Source organism: Gracilinanus agilis, chromosome 4 (assembly GCF_016433145.1).
Source record: "Gracilinanus agilis isolate LMUSP501 chromosome 4, AgileGrace, whole genome shotgun sequence".
Lineage (NCBI taxonomy): Eukaryota > Metazoa > Chordata > Mammalia > Didelphimorphia > Didelphidae > Gracilinanus > Gracilinanus agilis.
This window is the reverse complement of record NC_058133.1, coordinates 344,045,144-344,062,347: the sequence shown is the minus strand read 5'-3', so window position 1 is coordinate 344,062,347 and position 17,204 is coordinate 344,045,144.

The window sequence follows — 17,204 nt, the reverse complement described above, 5'->3', positions numbered from 1 at the left end:
CAAGTAGCCTAAATTCTAATCAATGTGTGAGTAATTCTGTGAATGACTTCTAAAATGATCTCTAGACCTTCAATGATGTGTTTGGATCCATCATTCCCTGGGGCTCATTCATTTTGTATCCATCCCCTTTATCTCCCATAATGAGGAAGGATATATCTTCTCAGTTGACAATATTTGGCATCTTACATGGATGGAAGAGATGCAGAGAGACAAAATAGGTGTGAAATGTACATTACCCATGAGGCAAGATATCTATAAAAAGGTTTATGGATTGAAAGATAGTGAAATTTGAATTTGATTATCACCTCTAGCAAGATAACTTCATAAACAGAGAATGAACCAGAAAACACAAAGCTACCTAGACTGATTTCAGCCAAATCCCACCAAAACATTGGCAGATAAGGATGTGCCAGTAACACATGAAGACAAAATCATTCAATTTACAGAACTCATATTAGAATGATGAGCCACAAAATGTGGAAAAACCAGAATCTTATAATATTATATGTATATATGTGTATATGTGTCTTTGTTTAATATATATGCTATATATACTATATATCTTCGTATGCAATGAAAAGAACAATATACAAAATCTCTCCGATGAAGTCTCATGACAAATGAGGAACTCTGCAAAAGCCTCGTGACGTGTTGGATTTGACCTAACTTTCAAAAAAGAAGACAACTATGGGTTGATCATGTACTGTGTATGATAGATAACCATGTTCTAACATATTAGATCTTGAGGGAAGGCAGGAGGTCCAAACTGAATGGCATAAGCCAATCATTTGGTTATATGGATAAAGATACAAACTGTAAGTATGAGATTATATATTATGATGTTGATCAGATCTATTCTCTCATCATGATCAGCAATGACAGGTACAAAAACAGAAATATGTAGAAACAAAAGACAGGGACACCAGATGAGGTGGGGTTAGAGGACAAAAGGGGAGGATAAAATTGCAGCAGTTAGAGAACAAGAATTTGCAATAACAGTTCCAAAACAAGTAAATGTAGCCTAAGTGAGAAATTGTCCTGCCCAACCTGGGCTGGCCCAGGAGTGGGTCCCAAAGCATTGGATGTCTAGAATGGCAGTAGGATTTGAACTAAGCAAGGGGTGAGACAGAGGTATAAGTGAGATCTAGGATCAAATGATTTGCTTATTAAAGGGATTTGTCTGACTGGTACTACAGAAATCAGTACTTGGTTAGTAGATATCAGATCTGAGAAGGCAAGAAGCAAAAAACTGTGTCTATATGTGTAGCAAAAGTCAAAACAGTTATCAGGAGCAATGAAATCAGAGAAGGTAAAGATGAAATGAAAACAGGTCATAGCAATATGTCAGAGAAACAGAAGACAAGGAGCATCAAAGATAAGTGTTCCAAATAGCAGCAAGAAGCCTGAGGCAATTTGTTTCATTCAGTTGGTACAGTATATCTGCAGACTTTTAAATTAGATGTCTATGGAGCCAGCCTCACCTACCCAGGCTAAGTAATGGGCTTCAATTTCAACTTCACTAACTATTTAGAAAATGCCTCTTATGTTCCAGGCACTGGGCTAATCAATGGGGACCCAAAGACAAAACAGTATCTTCTTTGGAAGATTCTATTCTACTAGAAGAATACCACATGTAAATTTAGGTAATTAAATTAAAACCTCCCCCCAAAAAATGCACAGTAAAAGAAAATAATTTCAAGAGAGAATTGCCTTTTAGGGTAGATTCAGCTTACTTCCTCATTCTTTTGAAAATGACAGATTGATGGCTTAGATGTAGGCTTGAAAAATAATCCATATTTATATATGTTTACTCTCATTTATGTATCACAACTTATATGTTGTGTATATAAAGCATTTTCTTCACAATTTATGCAATACTTAGACAAGCCAATTTACATGTTTGGGTCTTAATTGCATCATCTGTAAAATAAGGAGTTTGGATTATATAATCACTAAGACCTCTTCCAGCATTGCCAAATGTAATATTGAAAAATTAATATTATATCAAATGTAATATGCTAAATGTAATATTTAAAAATTGTTTTGGAAATATAATATTAGTTTAGAAAAAAGAGCATTGTGGTCGCCATTTATAAAAATAATTAACCCTTAAGTCACAAGGATGATAGTAGCTTTTAACAACATCATTTTAATATAAATATAGTCTAAGAAATAAAGAGGGAAGGAAACAGAAAAAATATTTCCTAGCCTGCCACCCTAATCTTACCAGTTTACAAGAGTGTCTTCCATCTCAGCCACCAACCTCCATAGAAGAAACCCCCTTCTCTATGGTCTCATCCCTATATCCTCTATATCCTCCTTCTTCATGTCATTTCCTTTTCCTCTGACTGGTCTACCACATCTCAGGAACCAATCAAAGTCTCTCTGACCCAGACCTGTAACCCCTAGTTCTGGGTCACTAATGGGCTGGCTTGGATGAGCAGAAAGTTTTCGATCCTGGGAGGAAGGGGTTCCCTTTACACATGTAAGCTTATATTACCATCTTTTACCTATCTTGCCCAAGGTGCAAAAACTGCTAATTATACCTGTATCTATTCAGTAGGCCAAATTGCATCTCAAAAGAAGTATACCATAAACACAAAACTCATAGAGATTAAAGCCTAGAAGATACCATCTGGGTGGTACTAGATTTCATGTAGTCTCTCTGTTTTCAAAGAGAGGGTCAGCATGGCCTAGTGGATAGAGTGTAAAGCTTCAATTCAGGAAGACCTGCTTCATATATATACCAGCTGAGTGACCCTGAGCAATTATTAAACTTCTAAGGATAAAATGAAATTTATGTAAAGCAGTTTATAAACCTTAAAGTGGTAGATAAAGATGAAGGATCGTTCTTTTTAATTTATTTTCCCAGACTCTTGCTTTTTAGTAGAATAGGGAGCTCTTGAAAAGGAATATCTACCATCTACCTTTGCAACATATTTTAGAGAGGTACCTAGAACACCAAGAGATTAAGTGACTTGCCCAGAGTTACTTATCTAGTATATGTTAGAAGTAGGACATGAACTCACATCTTCCTAACCTTGAGTGCCACTCCAAAGTGAATTATTACTATATTATGAAGGTAGGAATGAAAATCTCACCAGAGGCGTTCCATTTGATGATGGCATCTTGCCATCCTCTACAATCCATCTTCCTTCCTTTATTCTTTCCTTCCTTTTTTCCTGCCTTTACTCCCTTTGTTTTCCTTCTTTTATTTCTTCCTTCTTTTATTCTTTTATTCCTTCTTTACTTTCTTTATTCTTTCCTTCCTTATTGCTTTCCTTCTTTTTCCCATTTTTCTTTCCCTTTCCTTTTCATTTCCCCACTTTTCCTATCTCTCATTTCCTTTCTTTTTCCTCTTCCAAAAGAAGGCATTATCTACTATGATCTATAAGCCCAGATTGTGTCAGTGTCAGTATAATATTTACCATGTATATGCAGGGGCATTTAGAAAGAACAAAGAGAAAGGAAGGATCTTCTACTGCAGTATTTCAACTGATTATAGTGCAATCATGTGGCCACAGACCCAAAAAGAGAATGAAACTAGAGCAGACATTAGGAAATAAAAATAGGAATATCTTGGAAATGAGAATCTCAAGGAAGACATACTCTAAAATAGCTATGAAAGAAATTAAGTTGCCAGACCTTGAAGCTATGAGGACTTGCCAGACTAAACTCTAAATTAAACTTTTTTCCCCTCTGTGAACTATTTTGAATATTCAAAATATCTGATGAATCACTTTTAAAATGTAGGAGTATAAATCCAATAATCAACTTATTCTGAGGTCACATAATTTATTAAGATAGAATGCCGGACTTGGAATCATGAAGACCCCATCTTTGATGCTTACTAGTTTAGTGACCATGGAAAAGTCAGCCTTTTGACTTCGGGCAACTCTTGAAGACAGATCTCTTCTCATCCACATGATAAAATCATAAGCAATCTACTTACCAGAGTCAGGTGAGGGTATATGCTGACAAGAGAAACCAGTACAAGAAAAAGTAGTCTTATATTGTTTAACTGAGGTTGTGAGGGGATGGGGGAAGAGATAGTAGGGAAAGTGCAGGTGATATCAAAACAAAACAAAACCAAAAATCAATAAAATTATATTTTGAAAAAAAAAGCATTATTTGCAAGAAAAAAGCTTGCAAAGTACCATCTTGACATTAGTTATGAGGTGCTCTCAAGAACATCAACCAAGACGTATATATTAAATTGTAAATATTAAAATGACAATTTATCCTTACCATATGGAAGGCACTGGAAAACATAGAGAAAAGTGAAATAGTCCTTTCCTTCAAGGAGCTTACATTCTCTAGAAGGGAGAGAATATATATATCTATATGGAAGAAAACATACATACATATACAAGCATATATGATATACATAAAACAATTGAGGATACTAGCAAGAGAAGCTGAGGAGAACAGGAAAGGCTTTACAATAAATGGATAGATAGAAAGATAGATAGATAGATAGATAGATAGATAGATAGATAGATAGATAGATAGATAGATAGATAGATAAATGATAGATGGACAGACAGACATATAGACAGAGAGACAGACAGATGGGCAGAGGTGGTGCTTAAATATTTTTTTAAACCCTTACCTTCCATCCCAGAATCAATACTGTGGCAGAAAAGCAGTAAGGGCTAAGGAATGGAGTTTAAGTGACTTGCCCAGGGTCACACAGCTAGGAAGTGTCTGAGGCCAGATTTTAAGCATAATTTTGAAAGAAAGAAAAAAGGTTTCTAAGAGGAAGATATAAAGGAGAGCATTCCTTCAAAAGGTCAAGTCACTCAGTGCAGAGACAGAAAGATAGGAGATGGATGGAATAAATGTCTGTCATGTATAAGGAATGTAATAAGACCAGTTTGGTTGGACCACAAAATGTCTAAGGGGGATTAAGATCTAAGTTTATAAATGAAGTAAACAGAAAAGACAAGGATGCAGAAATGATGGCTCATAAAAGTTTTGAGCCATCTGAAATGCTGAGGAATATATGTATAAATGAAAAAGTTGAGATATTGTCAAAAAGGTAGGTAAGCTAAAGAATTGGCTTAAACATAATGCCATAAAATACAGAGAATACCCAAATTAAGAAGTTAAGAAGGGAATTAAAAACCAGTGGGGAAAAATTGAAGAAGAAACAATTTTTAAAAAAAGGAGAAAGATCTACTCAAAGTAACAAAAAAATTAAGTATAAAGGGGCTAAAAGTGGTTTTTCATCTTGTTTTGCACAAACTCATATTGATGCTACTTGTGGTGACTAAAGAACTGAAAGGGATCTTAGAGGCCTTCTAGCTCAACACTCTCATATTATAGATGAGATAACTAAGGCCAAGAAGTGAAGTGGCTTATCCAAAGTCACATAAGTAATAACAGAGAAGGGATTCAAACCCTCATTCTCTGACTCTAAATTCAGTATTCTTTTCTCCAATATTACATGACCCATGGTTATTGCCTTTTAACTCTCAAGCCTGAATTATTGGACTGGACTAACTTGGGCCTGGCCCACAAGATGATGTTGACCTACTAAGATAGACTCAAGACTACACAGAAGTCCTCAGTTTTAGCTTATATATAGACAAGGGATTGGGGAAAATGGATGGTAGGTGGTACTACTTATCAACAGTTTTACTAAGTAAATGTCTTGAGCATGACAAACTTTGTAAAACTTTCCTATTGTTTCATTCTGTAGACTCCCTTGAATCTCACTGATTCCTTTTTGCTGATCTATGAATATGTCACTTGTGTCTGGCCCATTTCTTGGACTCTATTTGCTGACCTCCTTCACTTTTCATAAATTCTCTCCATTGTCTCTAGTCCCTTAAGTTTTGCCTATGGCATAGTATCCCATGAAACCTGAGCCTATATCATGAAGGATCCCCAATTGCACTAAGTTACTTAGCCACCCCTGCCCCTGCCTCATTCATAACCAGAGATAAAGGCACCTTATTAATCTACTGCTGGATCTCCTTCCTCTAGAAAAGTGTAAGATTAGGGCTCAGATGTCAATGTATTCTCCCAGTCCCAGATCAAAGGAGAAGCAGGTAAACTTGACCGGATGGGAGGAGCAAGAGCCCAGGGAGTACTCCTTCACCTCCCCCCACCCTGTAAGCAGTTGGAAATCAGTTAACTGAACATACTCAGAGCTAGTTATGGAGGTTATTCAAGCTTGGCAAATTCTGGGCCAAGATGGCAAGTGGATATGATGATAACTTTCTTTGTTTGAATTATTTCCCCATGGGATAGAAATAGGTGAGGCTTGATTTCTTAGGAGCAGTCCACTGGCTCTGAAGCTAGAATCAACTTCAGAGCCACTAGAAAGAGGAACTTAGCTTATGGAGGATGTATCTCCCCAAAATTATCTGTATCCAGACACAGTTTCTAGATTGTAAGGGTTTAATGGTTTCTGAGAACAGGAAGAAGGGGAATGATTTAGGAATGAGAGGTAAGGGAAAGCTATCTAAATCAGCTATGTCAATAAGCAGCACCTCCCCGCACCAAAGGGGGAAATGTATCTTGAATGTCTGAACTCCTATCTAAGCCCCTAAACAATCTTCCTTCTAAAACCTAAACTGCTAAACTGAAGGTAGTCTGTAATTTTGCTTGAAGGTCTATCTTTGTGGTTAGCTATCAAGGTAAAGCAGCCCTGGCTATCAGAGACTGTCTCAGCCCCCCAGGAGCTACACAGAGTGTGTTTGCCCAGAGCCAAGTGCCAAGAGTCAGGACCCTTGCAAGAGGGGTGACCTGGCTTTTATACCAGGACTCCAACTGCCCTTAACTGCCCGCTTCTTTAGAGTTCTGGGGGGCACTATGGAATTCTGTGATGCAGCTTGAACCCTTCGCAGAAACATGGTTGCCACAAAAGAGAACCTACCTCTTCTGTACCTGATCACAGATTGGTTGGGCAACAGCTCTTTACCTGAATCCAACCCCTGCCATCTGTTTCCTCTGCCCTAAAATTCACAGATACATATTGTATGTTTTTAGTAGAGTGACTTCTACTTTCCTCCTCTACTTTCATTTAATATCCTATCATACATTTCCATGTATCTTTTAGAAGAATCTGAGAATGTATCCTTTTTTTTAAACAGATGGAAAGAGTATTTTTAATCAAAAGTCCTAGATCCTAGTCCTAACTCTTCTTGCTACTAGTTACATATTTTAGGGTAAATGAGTTAATCCCTGTAAGGCTCAAATTATTCATCTTCCCACATATCAAGCCCAATAGAATGCATATATTGCATTTTCAATACATATTTTTCAATTGATTATTTTATACTTTTATTGAAGACAATTCAGATCCTATTTCTGGATTGGGACTAGTCACCAGGTCCCCAAAGTCTACTCCAGTGTACACACTGTGGGAAACAGAAGGGAAAGAAGGAGAAGAAGAAAGAGAAGGAAGGAGAAGGAAGAAGGAAGTGAAGGAAAAAGGAGGATAAAGAGGAAAAGGAGAGGAGAAGAGAAGAGAGGAGAGGAGAAGAGAGGAGGGGAAAGAACTCTTTGACAAGATCCAAGGTATTTGAGTGGTATCTGCCTCCATATTTACCTGCCTTCTCTTTAACTTATTAGGTTATATCAAAAATGTTGACTCTATCTTCATTCTGAATTCACACATATACATCCAAAAAATGCATTAACTACAACTTAGTTTCCTATTTACCCACTGTATGCTGCTAGGTCATTCCTGAATGTGTATGTCTCCCCAATTCAATTATGAGCTCCTTGAAGCAATTTTTCTACCTTTTACTTTGTCTTGTAGTATCTTCTTTAGAGCTCTGCATGCAGAAGATTCTCAGAACATATTTAATAACCAATAGACTGACTTATAGAGAGAAAAGGAGGAATAGAGTTGCTGATTTTAGCCTAAGTAGAAGAGTTGAACCAGAATATCTGTGTGTGTGTGTGTGTGTGTGTGTGTGTGTGTATTCATTTTTGCCACTACCTCTCCTTTTATGCCCTCCACTTTCCTCCAAACCATAAGCCATTGCTCAGGTTACTTTCTGATGCTCCTAAATACCACCTATATAACTGCAATTATTTGATTGCCTTCATTAAAATGTGTGTTCCTTGAGGGAAGAGACTGTTTTGGCTTCTATTTATATTCATAGCTCTTCACATAGAGCCTGACTCATAGTAAGCACCTAATAAATGCTTGCCTGACTGTCTCTCCAGTCTTACAGTGAGGAAGACAGAGGAAATGTTTCCACAAGGGTCATCTGGGAAATCTGTCTCCCTCTAGTCTCATAGTTCCTTAAGCTTTTAACATATTACTTTTGAACTACTTTCCCTTTGGTCTTATCTTTGGGTTGCTTTTATATGGAGATTTTCCACCAATGGTTTTAACACAATATTCCCATAAATTACATATTCTGAGAATGTAGAAGGTACTCAGTAATTTGATGAGTGAATGAATGAATGTCACCAGCAACTTCTAGCTAAGATCTCTGTTATTTGGTCTTTCCTTATTTAAGTTCATCCTACTTACTGCTGCCAGACCAATCTTATTTTAACATAATTTTTACTTTATCACTTGTGCATGAGAATCTATAATACTATATGTTATATCAAATCCAAATTTCTCAGTTTAATATTTGAGCATAGTTCTTTTATCATTCCTTCTTCCCCAAAACATTTCTCCAGACTCGCCCTTATTACGTCTTAATATTCAAGGTAATCTATTAAACCTTCATCATTCATCTTCCCACATAAGACTTTCTCACCCCTGCCTACATGCCTATGCTTATTTCTTTTCCCTGAAAATGCCCTCTTCTCGCTTTTTTTACTAATCTGTATCCCTCATCTCCTCCAACACCTACCTCAAAATTCATTTCCTCCAAGAAATATTGCATACAAAATCTTACCTTTAGGCTACATATCTCTAGCAATTATGCTTTCAATCTGTACTTTTAATTTTACACTTGTTAATGGGTTGTTTTGTGGCCCATTTTATGCTATTTTATGTGCTTACATTTTATCTCCCCAATTCAATTATAAGCTCCTTGAAAGAAATTTTTCAACTTTTGTTTTGTCTTGTAGTTCCTTCTATAGAGCTCTGCATGCAGGAGGTTCCCAGAACATATTTAACAATCAATAGACTGACTTATAGAAAGAAAAGAAAGAATAGAGTTGCTGATCTTAGCCAAGGCAAAAGAGTTGAGCCAGAAATTTTGCTCAGCTCTCACTGTCTCACTGAGACAGGGAAGGCAGTGTGACATAGTCAAATGAATAGTGCCCAGTGGAGAGTTGGTAAATATTTAACAGACTCTCCAAAAAACAGGACATATTTTTTAAGTTTTCCCTGTATCATTGTAATATAGGATTTTAACCTTGCCATGTTGGCTTAGGGCAAACCTGTCAGTTGCCCTGGATGGAATGTTGAAGGGGGCATGAGCCACTGGGCAGATATCATCATTAACATTTTCTTCATAATTTTATTGTCTAGACCAGTGATGGGCAAACTATAGCCCGTGGGCCAGATATGGCTTGAAATGTTCTATCCCCCACTCAACATTACTCCTAATCTGATGAATACAATGAGTAAGATACAATACAATGAAACTTTGAAAGAGTTGCCTTAGAAATAGACTGACGGATGAGCATTTCCTTTCCTTTGTCCCCCTCTTTAAAAAGTTTGCCCATCACTGGTCTAGACAATAAGTAAAACAATAAATCAAGCCCTAATTAAAGCATGTGCCAATTTCCAGGATGGAAATGCTCCCACTGAAAATTTAAGATTTGAGCAAGCTGGTATGACCTGGCTCCAGCACACCCTTGATTGTCCCTCAAGTTAAGAGTTCAAATTCTGCCTCTACTGTTTATTACCTGTGTGACCTTGTGCAAGTCACTTAATGTCTCTTGTCCTCAGTCTTCTCACCAGTAAAATGAGAGCTTTGGACTAAATGGCCTCAGAGTATCCACTCTGATTTCATAAAATTCACTTTTTGAGAGTTGTTAATATATATATATACATATATATATATATATATATATATTCTCAATAGCCTATTCCTAGGCTTAGGACTGCCCTACCTCTGATGAATACAAGGAAATATGCACTTTTGCAGATAGAAAGCTGGAGACTGAGAACTCCTCCAGACTCAGCAAAGGGACTTAATAAATCTCAGTTGGCAAGTAGCTTAACATAATCTTGTAGATAGAACTTGGTATGGAAACTCTTTCCAGGAAATGACAGGAAGTTGCATTGATCTTTCAGGTCCATTAAATCACCCTTATTAGTGTATTGAATGAATTAACACAATTTGTGAAAGTGCCTTTTGCTTGAGTTTCATTTTAGCCAATAACAATTTTTTGACATATCTTCCATTTAGCCAGGATCCTTGACCTGTGCACTAGGAAAATTTGTTTAGCTTCCAAAAATTCCCTATATTCCCAGGAAGAAGCTTGTACTCTGGAAGATGTGAAATTATTATCCATGTCAATTATAATAGACAATGAGCAAATACTTATTAGGCTATTATCCTCCCTTGACCTTGCACATTTTAAACCTTAAGTTCTTACTGGGCTGCTCCTTGGCTCTAATTAATGCTTCAGCTTCACGTTTGTATAGCACTCTACAGTTTCCAAATGCTTTTAGGTTCATTACCTCATTTCATGGCTATGAGTTTGCTTAAGATCTATGATTTTATTCTGCAAAGAGAATTTCTAGTGTTGAAATTCACTCCATCAAGACAAATTACAACCCATATATAATTTAATAGGTTATCTCCTGAGCCACATAAAGGTTAAAAGAATTGCCTAGAGTCACATTACTATTAAAATTTGAACCCAAATTTTCCTGTCTCCAAAACTATCCACTAACACATGTAATTTGTAATTTTTGAGAATCAAAGAACTTTAGAGTTTATAGGGATTGCCAAGTTTCTTAGTCTAACCCATACCTGAAGCATTGATCCCTTTACAACATCCCTAACAAGCATTCAACCTTCACTTGAACCTTGGCAGGTATTGGAAATTCCTTGGCAGAAACTGGAAATGATAAGGATGATACTTCATCATCATCCCTTGTACATTGTGCTTTGAGGTTTACAAATAATTTTCCTTACCAGAGGTCTGTGAGCTAGCTAATGTAAGTATAATCATCTACATTTTATTCATGAAGCAACTAAGTCTGAGAGGTGCCCAATATCAAATAGTATTGGTGTCAGGATTCAAACCTAGGTTTTATCTATCTATCTATCTATCTATCTATCTATCTATCTATCTATCTATNAGGTTTTATCTATCTATCTATCTATCTATCTATCTATCTATCTATCTATCTATCTATCTATCTTTTTCTCTCTCACTCACTAACTCTCTCTCTTCACCGTCCCTCCCCTGTTGAAAAATTCTAAACTAGAAGGGAAAGCAATGGAATCTGGGGTTAAGTGACCTACACAGGGTCTCAGTGCTAGGAAGTATCTGAGGCCAAATTTGAACCCGGGTCCTCCTGATTACAGGCCTGGCATTCTATCCACTGTGCCTCCTAGCTGCCCCTAAATCTAGGGTTATAATGATAGGTCTTTTGTTCTTTTTACTCCATTTCAACACTGTTCCATTAATTCGTAGCTCTAATTTTTTAGGAAAACTTTTATTGAGCTGAAATTAGCCTCCCTGCAACTTCTATACCAGTGATTCCCAAAGTGGGCACCACTGCCCCCTGGTGGGTGCTGCAGCAATCCAGGAGAGCAGTGATGGCCACAGGTGCATTTATCTTTCCTTTTAATTTCTATTAAAATTTTTAAAAAATTAATTTCCAGAGAGCTAAGTAATATTTTTTCTGGAAAGGCGGCAATAGGCCAAAAAAGTTTGGGAACCACTGTTCTATACAATAATTCTATTTCCACCTACTGAGACAAGCAGAGGAATTCCAATCCCTATCCGTGTAATAACCTTCTATATAGTTCAAACAAAAATCCCAGAATCTCATCTTCTTTAGACTAAATATTTCCAATGTTAGTAGTCCTCAGATTAAAGAAAACAGCCAAGCAAGGGAAAAGCAAAAAGTCTGCATGACAATTGTACCATAGTTATTGATTTATTAAGGGAGTTGTTTAATAGATGATATCTTTAAAGAAGATACTGACCATGTGACCCAGACAAGTCACTTAATTTATCAGTGCCCCAGGCAACTCTCCAAGACTGTAAGTTGCAGAATAGATTCCAGTCTGCATTGCCAGAGAGACCTCCTTATACCAATGAAATCACAGGTCAGATAACTTTTTTTTTATTTATATCGATGCAGACTAGTGACTACTCCTAGTGGATTATAAGGTAACCGTCAATCCTCTTGCCTTTAAATGAATTTTGTTATCTGTGGAAAGGAAACCAAAATCAAGTAAATCTCCAGAACTCATGAAACTAATCCTGATATATGTCTCCTGGGGAATTTCTCTTCTATGGGAATATTTATCAAGAGAACTAATCCATGGGAAAGCACACTCATTATGTGTACTTTCCTCTACTAGACATCTTGTGTGCTTTAGCTGTTCTTGTTTCCTTCCTATTTATGGACATCAGTTTACTAAGAAGTTAATTTATTGTGATGAGAATGTAGAGATACAGTCCAGGCTGAATTTATGGTAAGGTGATTGTATTGGAATTCATCCTTCTCACCAGAAGATTGGACCTGAGAATCTGAGACAACCCATTTCTCACTTACTATAGTTTTAAGTCTCTCCTTGCCTCCCTTGGCAACTAATACTAAGAGCTTCTTAGCCTGGAATATCCCTCTGTAAGATCTGCCCCTTATCCTATTTGTGAGTTCTCCCTGGAGCTTTCATTTTCTGGAGGAGCCCAGGCCATCCTTTATTCTCCCTTTGGGCTTCTTCTTGGTTTTTGGATTCTAAAACCAATCTCCCTTCCATGTTGTCTTCCATGGTTAGATTGTAAACTCCTTGAAGACAAGGACTGTCTTTCTTTTTGTTTGTATTTATATCCCCAGCTCTTGGCAGATAGTAAGCTTGTTTTTTTAATTCCTTCCTTCCCTCATAGAAACTATTGTCGAGCAAGATATTCCACAGCCATTACTCATACTAATGATTTTTTAACATAAAAGCCATATTTTACACTATTCTGATTAAATTTCATTTATTTTAAGTCTTATAATGATCCTTTGAGGTAGATAACATAGGTATTATTATGAGACTCAGAGACACTAAATGCTTTACCTAATATCACATGACTAAGAAGTGATATAGTCTAGACTCAAATACAAGTCCTTACGCTGATCCAATGCTCTCTTCACTACATACACTGTACTGCTTGCCCTTAAGCACATTTCCTGCATTCTATTTGTCCTGTTACATGACTATTTCATTATTCGACTAGGGAATACATAGTTAATATTTGAAGTAAGGGGGAGGAGGCTTGTCTAGAAGATATGGAAAGAGACTGCAGTAAAATAGAAAACAAAATAAAACAAAAGAAAGTAGGTTACTATGATAGTGATCTTTTTCTTTTCATATTTTTTATTCTTTATAAAGAGGAGATGAAGGAGAAAAGAAAGGAAAAGTATATATGGATATAATGGCAAGAAAATGCAAATAATTATAACTCTGAATGTGAATGGTATGAATTCACCCATAAGATGAAGGAGAAGAGCAGTGTATTCTAAAGCAGAATCTCAAAATATGATATTTACAAAAAAAAAGAAAGAAACAATACTTAAATTTAAAAGATGCATAAATTTTAAAAAGAAGCTGACTTGAATAATAATTTATCATGCCTCAGGAAAACTGAAAAGAGTAGTGGTAACAATCATAATCTTAAGGCAATAGAAAAATTCTCATGTTTAAAAAGTATAAAGAAGAAGATTATACTATATTTATAGGCACTATAAATAAATAATATAAAAATTTAATAATAATACTCCAAATAGCCAAAAATATAATTAAAAGCTGATCAAATCACAGGGAAAATAGTTAACAAAACTATAATGGTCGAGAGAAATTAAGGACCTAAATATAACTTTAGAAAACTTAGACATAGCTTTCTGGTGATTACTGAATGGGAATTTTAAAAAGCATAAAAGGAGCAAGTCTCAGTTGCACATGGCTCATCATTTTAACTTATTTGTTTGTGTGCCAGATTTTTATCACAGCTTTTTCTCTATATATCTTTGGTATTATAGCCTTCTCTGTCAGTTATTCTTGTTTCACCAATACTTTAAACACCTAATACTAGATTGAAAGATGACCTTAGTTTCTTCAGATAGGAAATATAGGGTTTTTTGGTCATAGTCACTACCCTTATATTAACTATTGAACTGGTCCCAACTGGGTTTCCAGTTATATTTTCCTCAGACCATTGCAACCACCTTTGAAGGTTATTGATGATGATTATGATAAAATGGTCAATTTCATTTTTTGTTATGTCATTAGATGTTCACCAGGTCTGATGTCATCTGATTCTCTTCTTTGAAAAATAAAATATGCAAAATATATAAGTTTAAGAACTTTGAGTATTAAAAAATCTTTGGACCCTTATATTTCTTGATCCTGAGCCATATTTTCCTATAACTTTTCATCATCAGTTCAATTTGAATCCAACAATTATTTAGTGCCCATTAGATTCAAGTTCTCTATGAGGTACTGGATTCACTTCTTGTTCCCAACTTTGTATCAGAAATGCTACATATGAATATTTTGTTTGAAGGATTTTGTCAAGTTCTTTATTTCAGGGATCATATTGTTCTGCCTTCTGTTGATGGGTAAGTGACAATTATTTTCATGATGTTTGCTTTTGAAGTGTCTCCCCAAATTGTGTTTTTATTGACTTTCAACACAATTTGAAAACAATTTCACCAACTCCTTTGTTCTCCCTTCTAAAAAGAATTTGGGAGCTCTCCATCCATTTAGCTTCAACATTTAGCTTTATTTATAATAAGAATATGAATGTATCACAAAGTATGCGATTTCTCCCAAACCATTAATGAAATGTATAATTAGCCTGTATACACATTTACTCAAGCCCAGTTTTCCACTCGAAGAAGAGTAAAGATCAAATTTAAAGGGATATCCTGGTCTTAAATTTCCTAACAAGCACTAACCAGCTCAATATAGGTCCATGTTGTGGTGAGAGGAGAAAGTTGTTCAATGAAATCTTTGCTTTAGCTATAGCACTCCCTCCTACCAAACTCTATGAATAAAAGAAATAAATTCAGTCCTTTCACCTTCTACTACCACACCCCATTTTAATTCTCAACTGATTTGTATTGAACATATATTGCTAATTCAAATAATTTTATTTCTTTGCATTCATTATATAATCTAAAAGAAGCATCTCCTCCCATGCTCCTTTCCCAAGCTTTTACCCACTCTAGAATTTTAGATCTCCAGATGGCAGCTGATACTCTCACAATTACAGAACAACCTCGAGCGTCTGAAGTTTCTAGTACTATTACTCATAGGCTCCCACTGGTATGCTCCTCATTAACAGGTAACCAGTAGATATCAGTTACCTCCTTGAAAAGAATTAACTGAGAAGACAGAGCAAGAACATCTCTCTAAACCCAGAGGAACACATAAGGTCCTTGGGAAAAGTGGGCTCAAACATAAAGTACAGTGATTGTGAGGACCACAACTCACAACTCCTGGTTCCTAAATGTCATGTCTTGATTCTATAGTCAACATTTCTTCTCTAATGCAAGGGGTCAAAGCTTTCAAGTTAATTCCATCCTCAGGGGGCTATCTTTCTGCATATTTGTGAGTCCATGTTTGTACCCATTGTGTCTTCTAGAAGAATTGTCTGCCACTGATCTCTCAGATCACATGGTCAATGGGAAAGTAGGGTGGAATGTAACACTATCTGCACTGACACTCCACATATGAAACACAAAATGTAATCATTTTTTCAATCAATCACAAACTATTTCCTTTGGGTATCATATGACTTAACCATTGATCAAAAGTCTTATGATCCTCTGAACACAAATTGATTATGGACTTATCTACAATTTGTCAAAAGGGATCTTATTAAATATAAACTATTTGTTTGGGGTCAGCTACTTTGCCTTCTTTTAAACCATTAGATTTATTTCTAAATCACAAAGTTTGGCTATCATAAATATTTTGGTCAACTGCTCTTTTTCCATAATCTATGCAAATACTTGAAAGTGTAGGGTCTTGAAATCCTAATACTCAGTCCTAAGAAAACAATATTTCTTTAAGCTGATAACATAAAGCTAGGTAAGAAATGATAGATAATTAATACCACCTCAACTTCAGTAAATTGATTAGGTCTCTAGTAAAATCAAACTATATTCACTCACTTTTACCTTCATACAACCTGTTAGATAGATTTTGATGTTAAGAGTCTCGAATAGTTTTTCTAATATTTTTCTATCATACAGAGTTTTCATGAATTTTTTTGATAAATGTTACATAGAAAGCATTATCACTTTTCTAGACCCTGTCTATCACTATATATAGATTATCAGAGACTGTTTTGGTGATATGACTATATTACTTACCACAGTATTATCTTTGGCCTTGAGAAATTCTAATATGCCCACTTACACAGCAAGATCTGTCCCAGGTGTAATGTAACTCTCTATGTTCCTACCTCTTTCTCATCTTCCTTACTATGGAGGCCTCTATCTAAATAAATACACTTATTTCCAAATTATACTTGGTTAAGATTAATCCCAATACATGAGATTTTACTTAAATCTGTGACTATAGCACTTGAGGAGTTACAGCTCTAAGCGAAAGTTCCCCCAACCCATATCCCCTTTAGTTTTGCAGTAAGTGGTATGGGAAATGCTGTGCAAGAATAAATACAAATTAATTGATGTGATATTCCCTCCTCTCTCAAAAAAATAAAAAAGACCTTTGCATGTCATGTTTTACTGTCCCACTCCTACCATCTCCCTTTCAAAGTATGCTAAAAGAATTTGAAATTTTAAAAGCCCTTGATATATTGCTTAGGAGGTTTTGTGTTGTTTTAAGTACTTCTGCTTCTGAAGGATACTACCACAATTTGGGAGTTTGCCTTAAAAAAAATTTTTTTTTAATTTATATGTGACATTTTCACTTTCTTCAGTCTCTTGTTTATATCTCAAATTTGATCTTTGCCAGTGGGTTTCCCAATCCATGTGCCTCCACCCTCCCAAATAACAGAGACCACAAAAGAAAGTTTTAGAAACTTGGTTCTGGGGTATATCTAATTTTTTAATATAAGTTTCATAA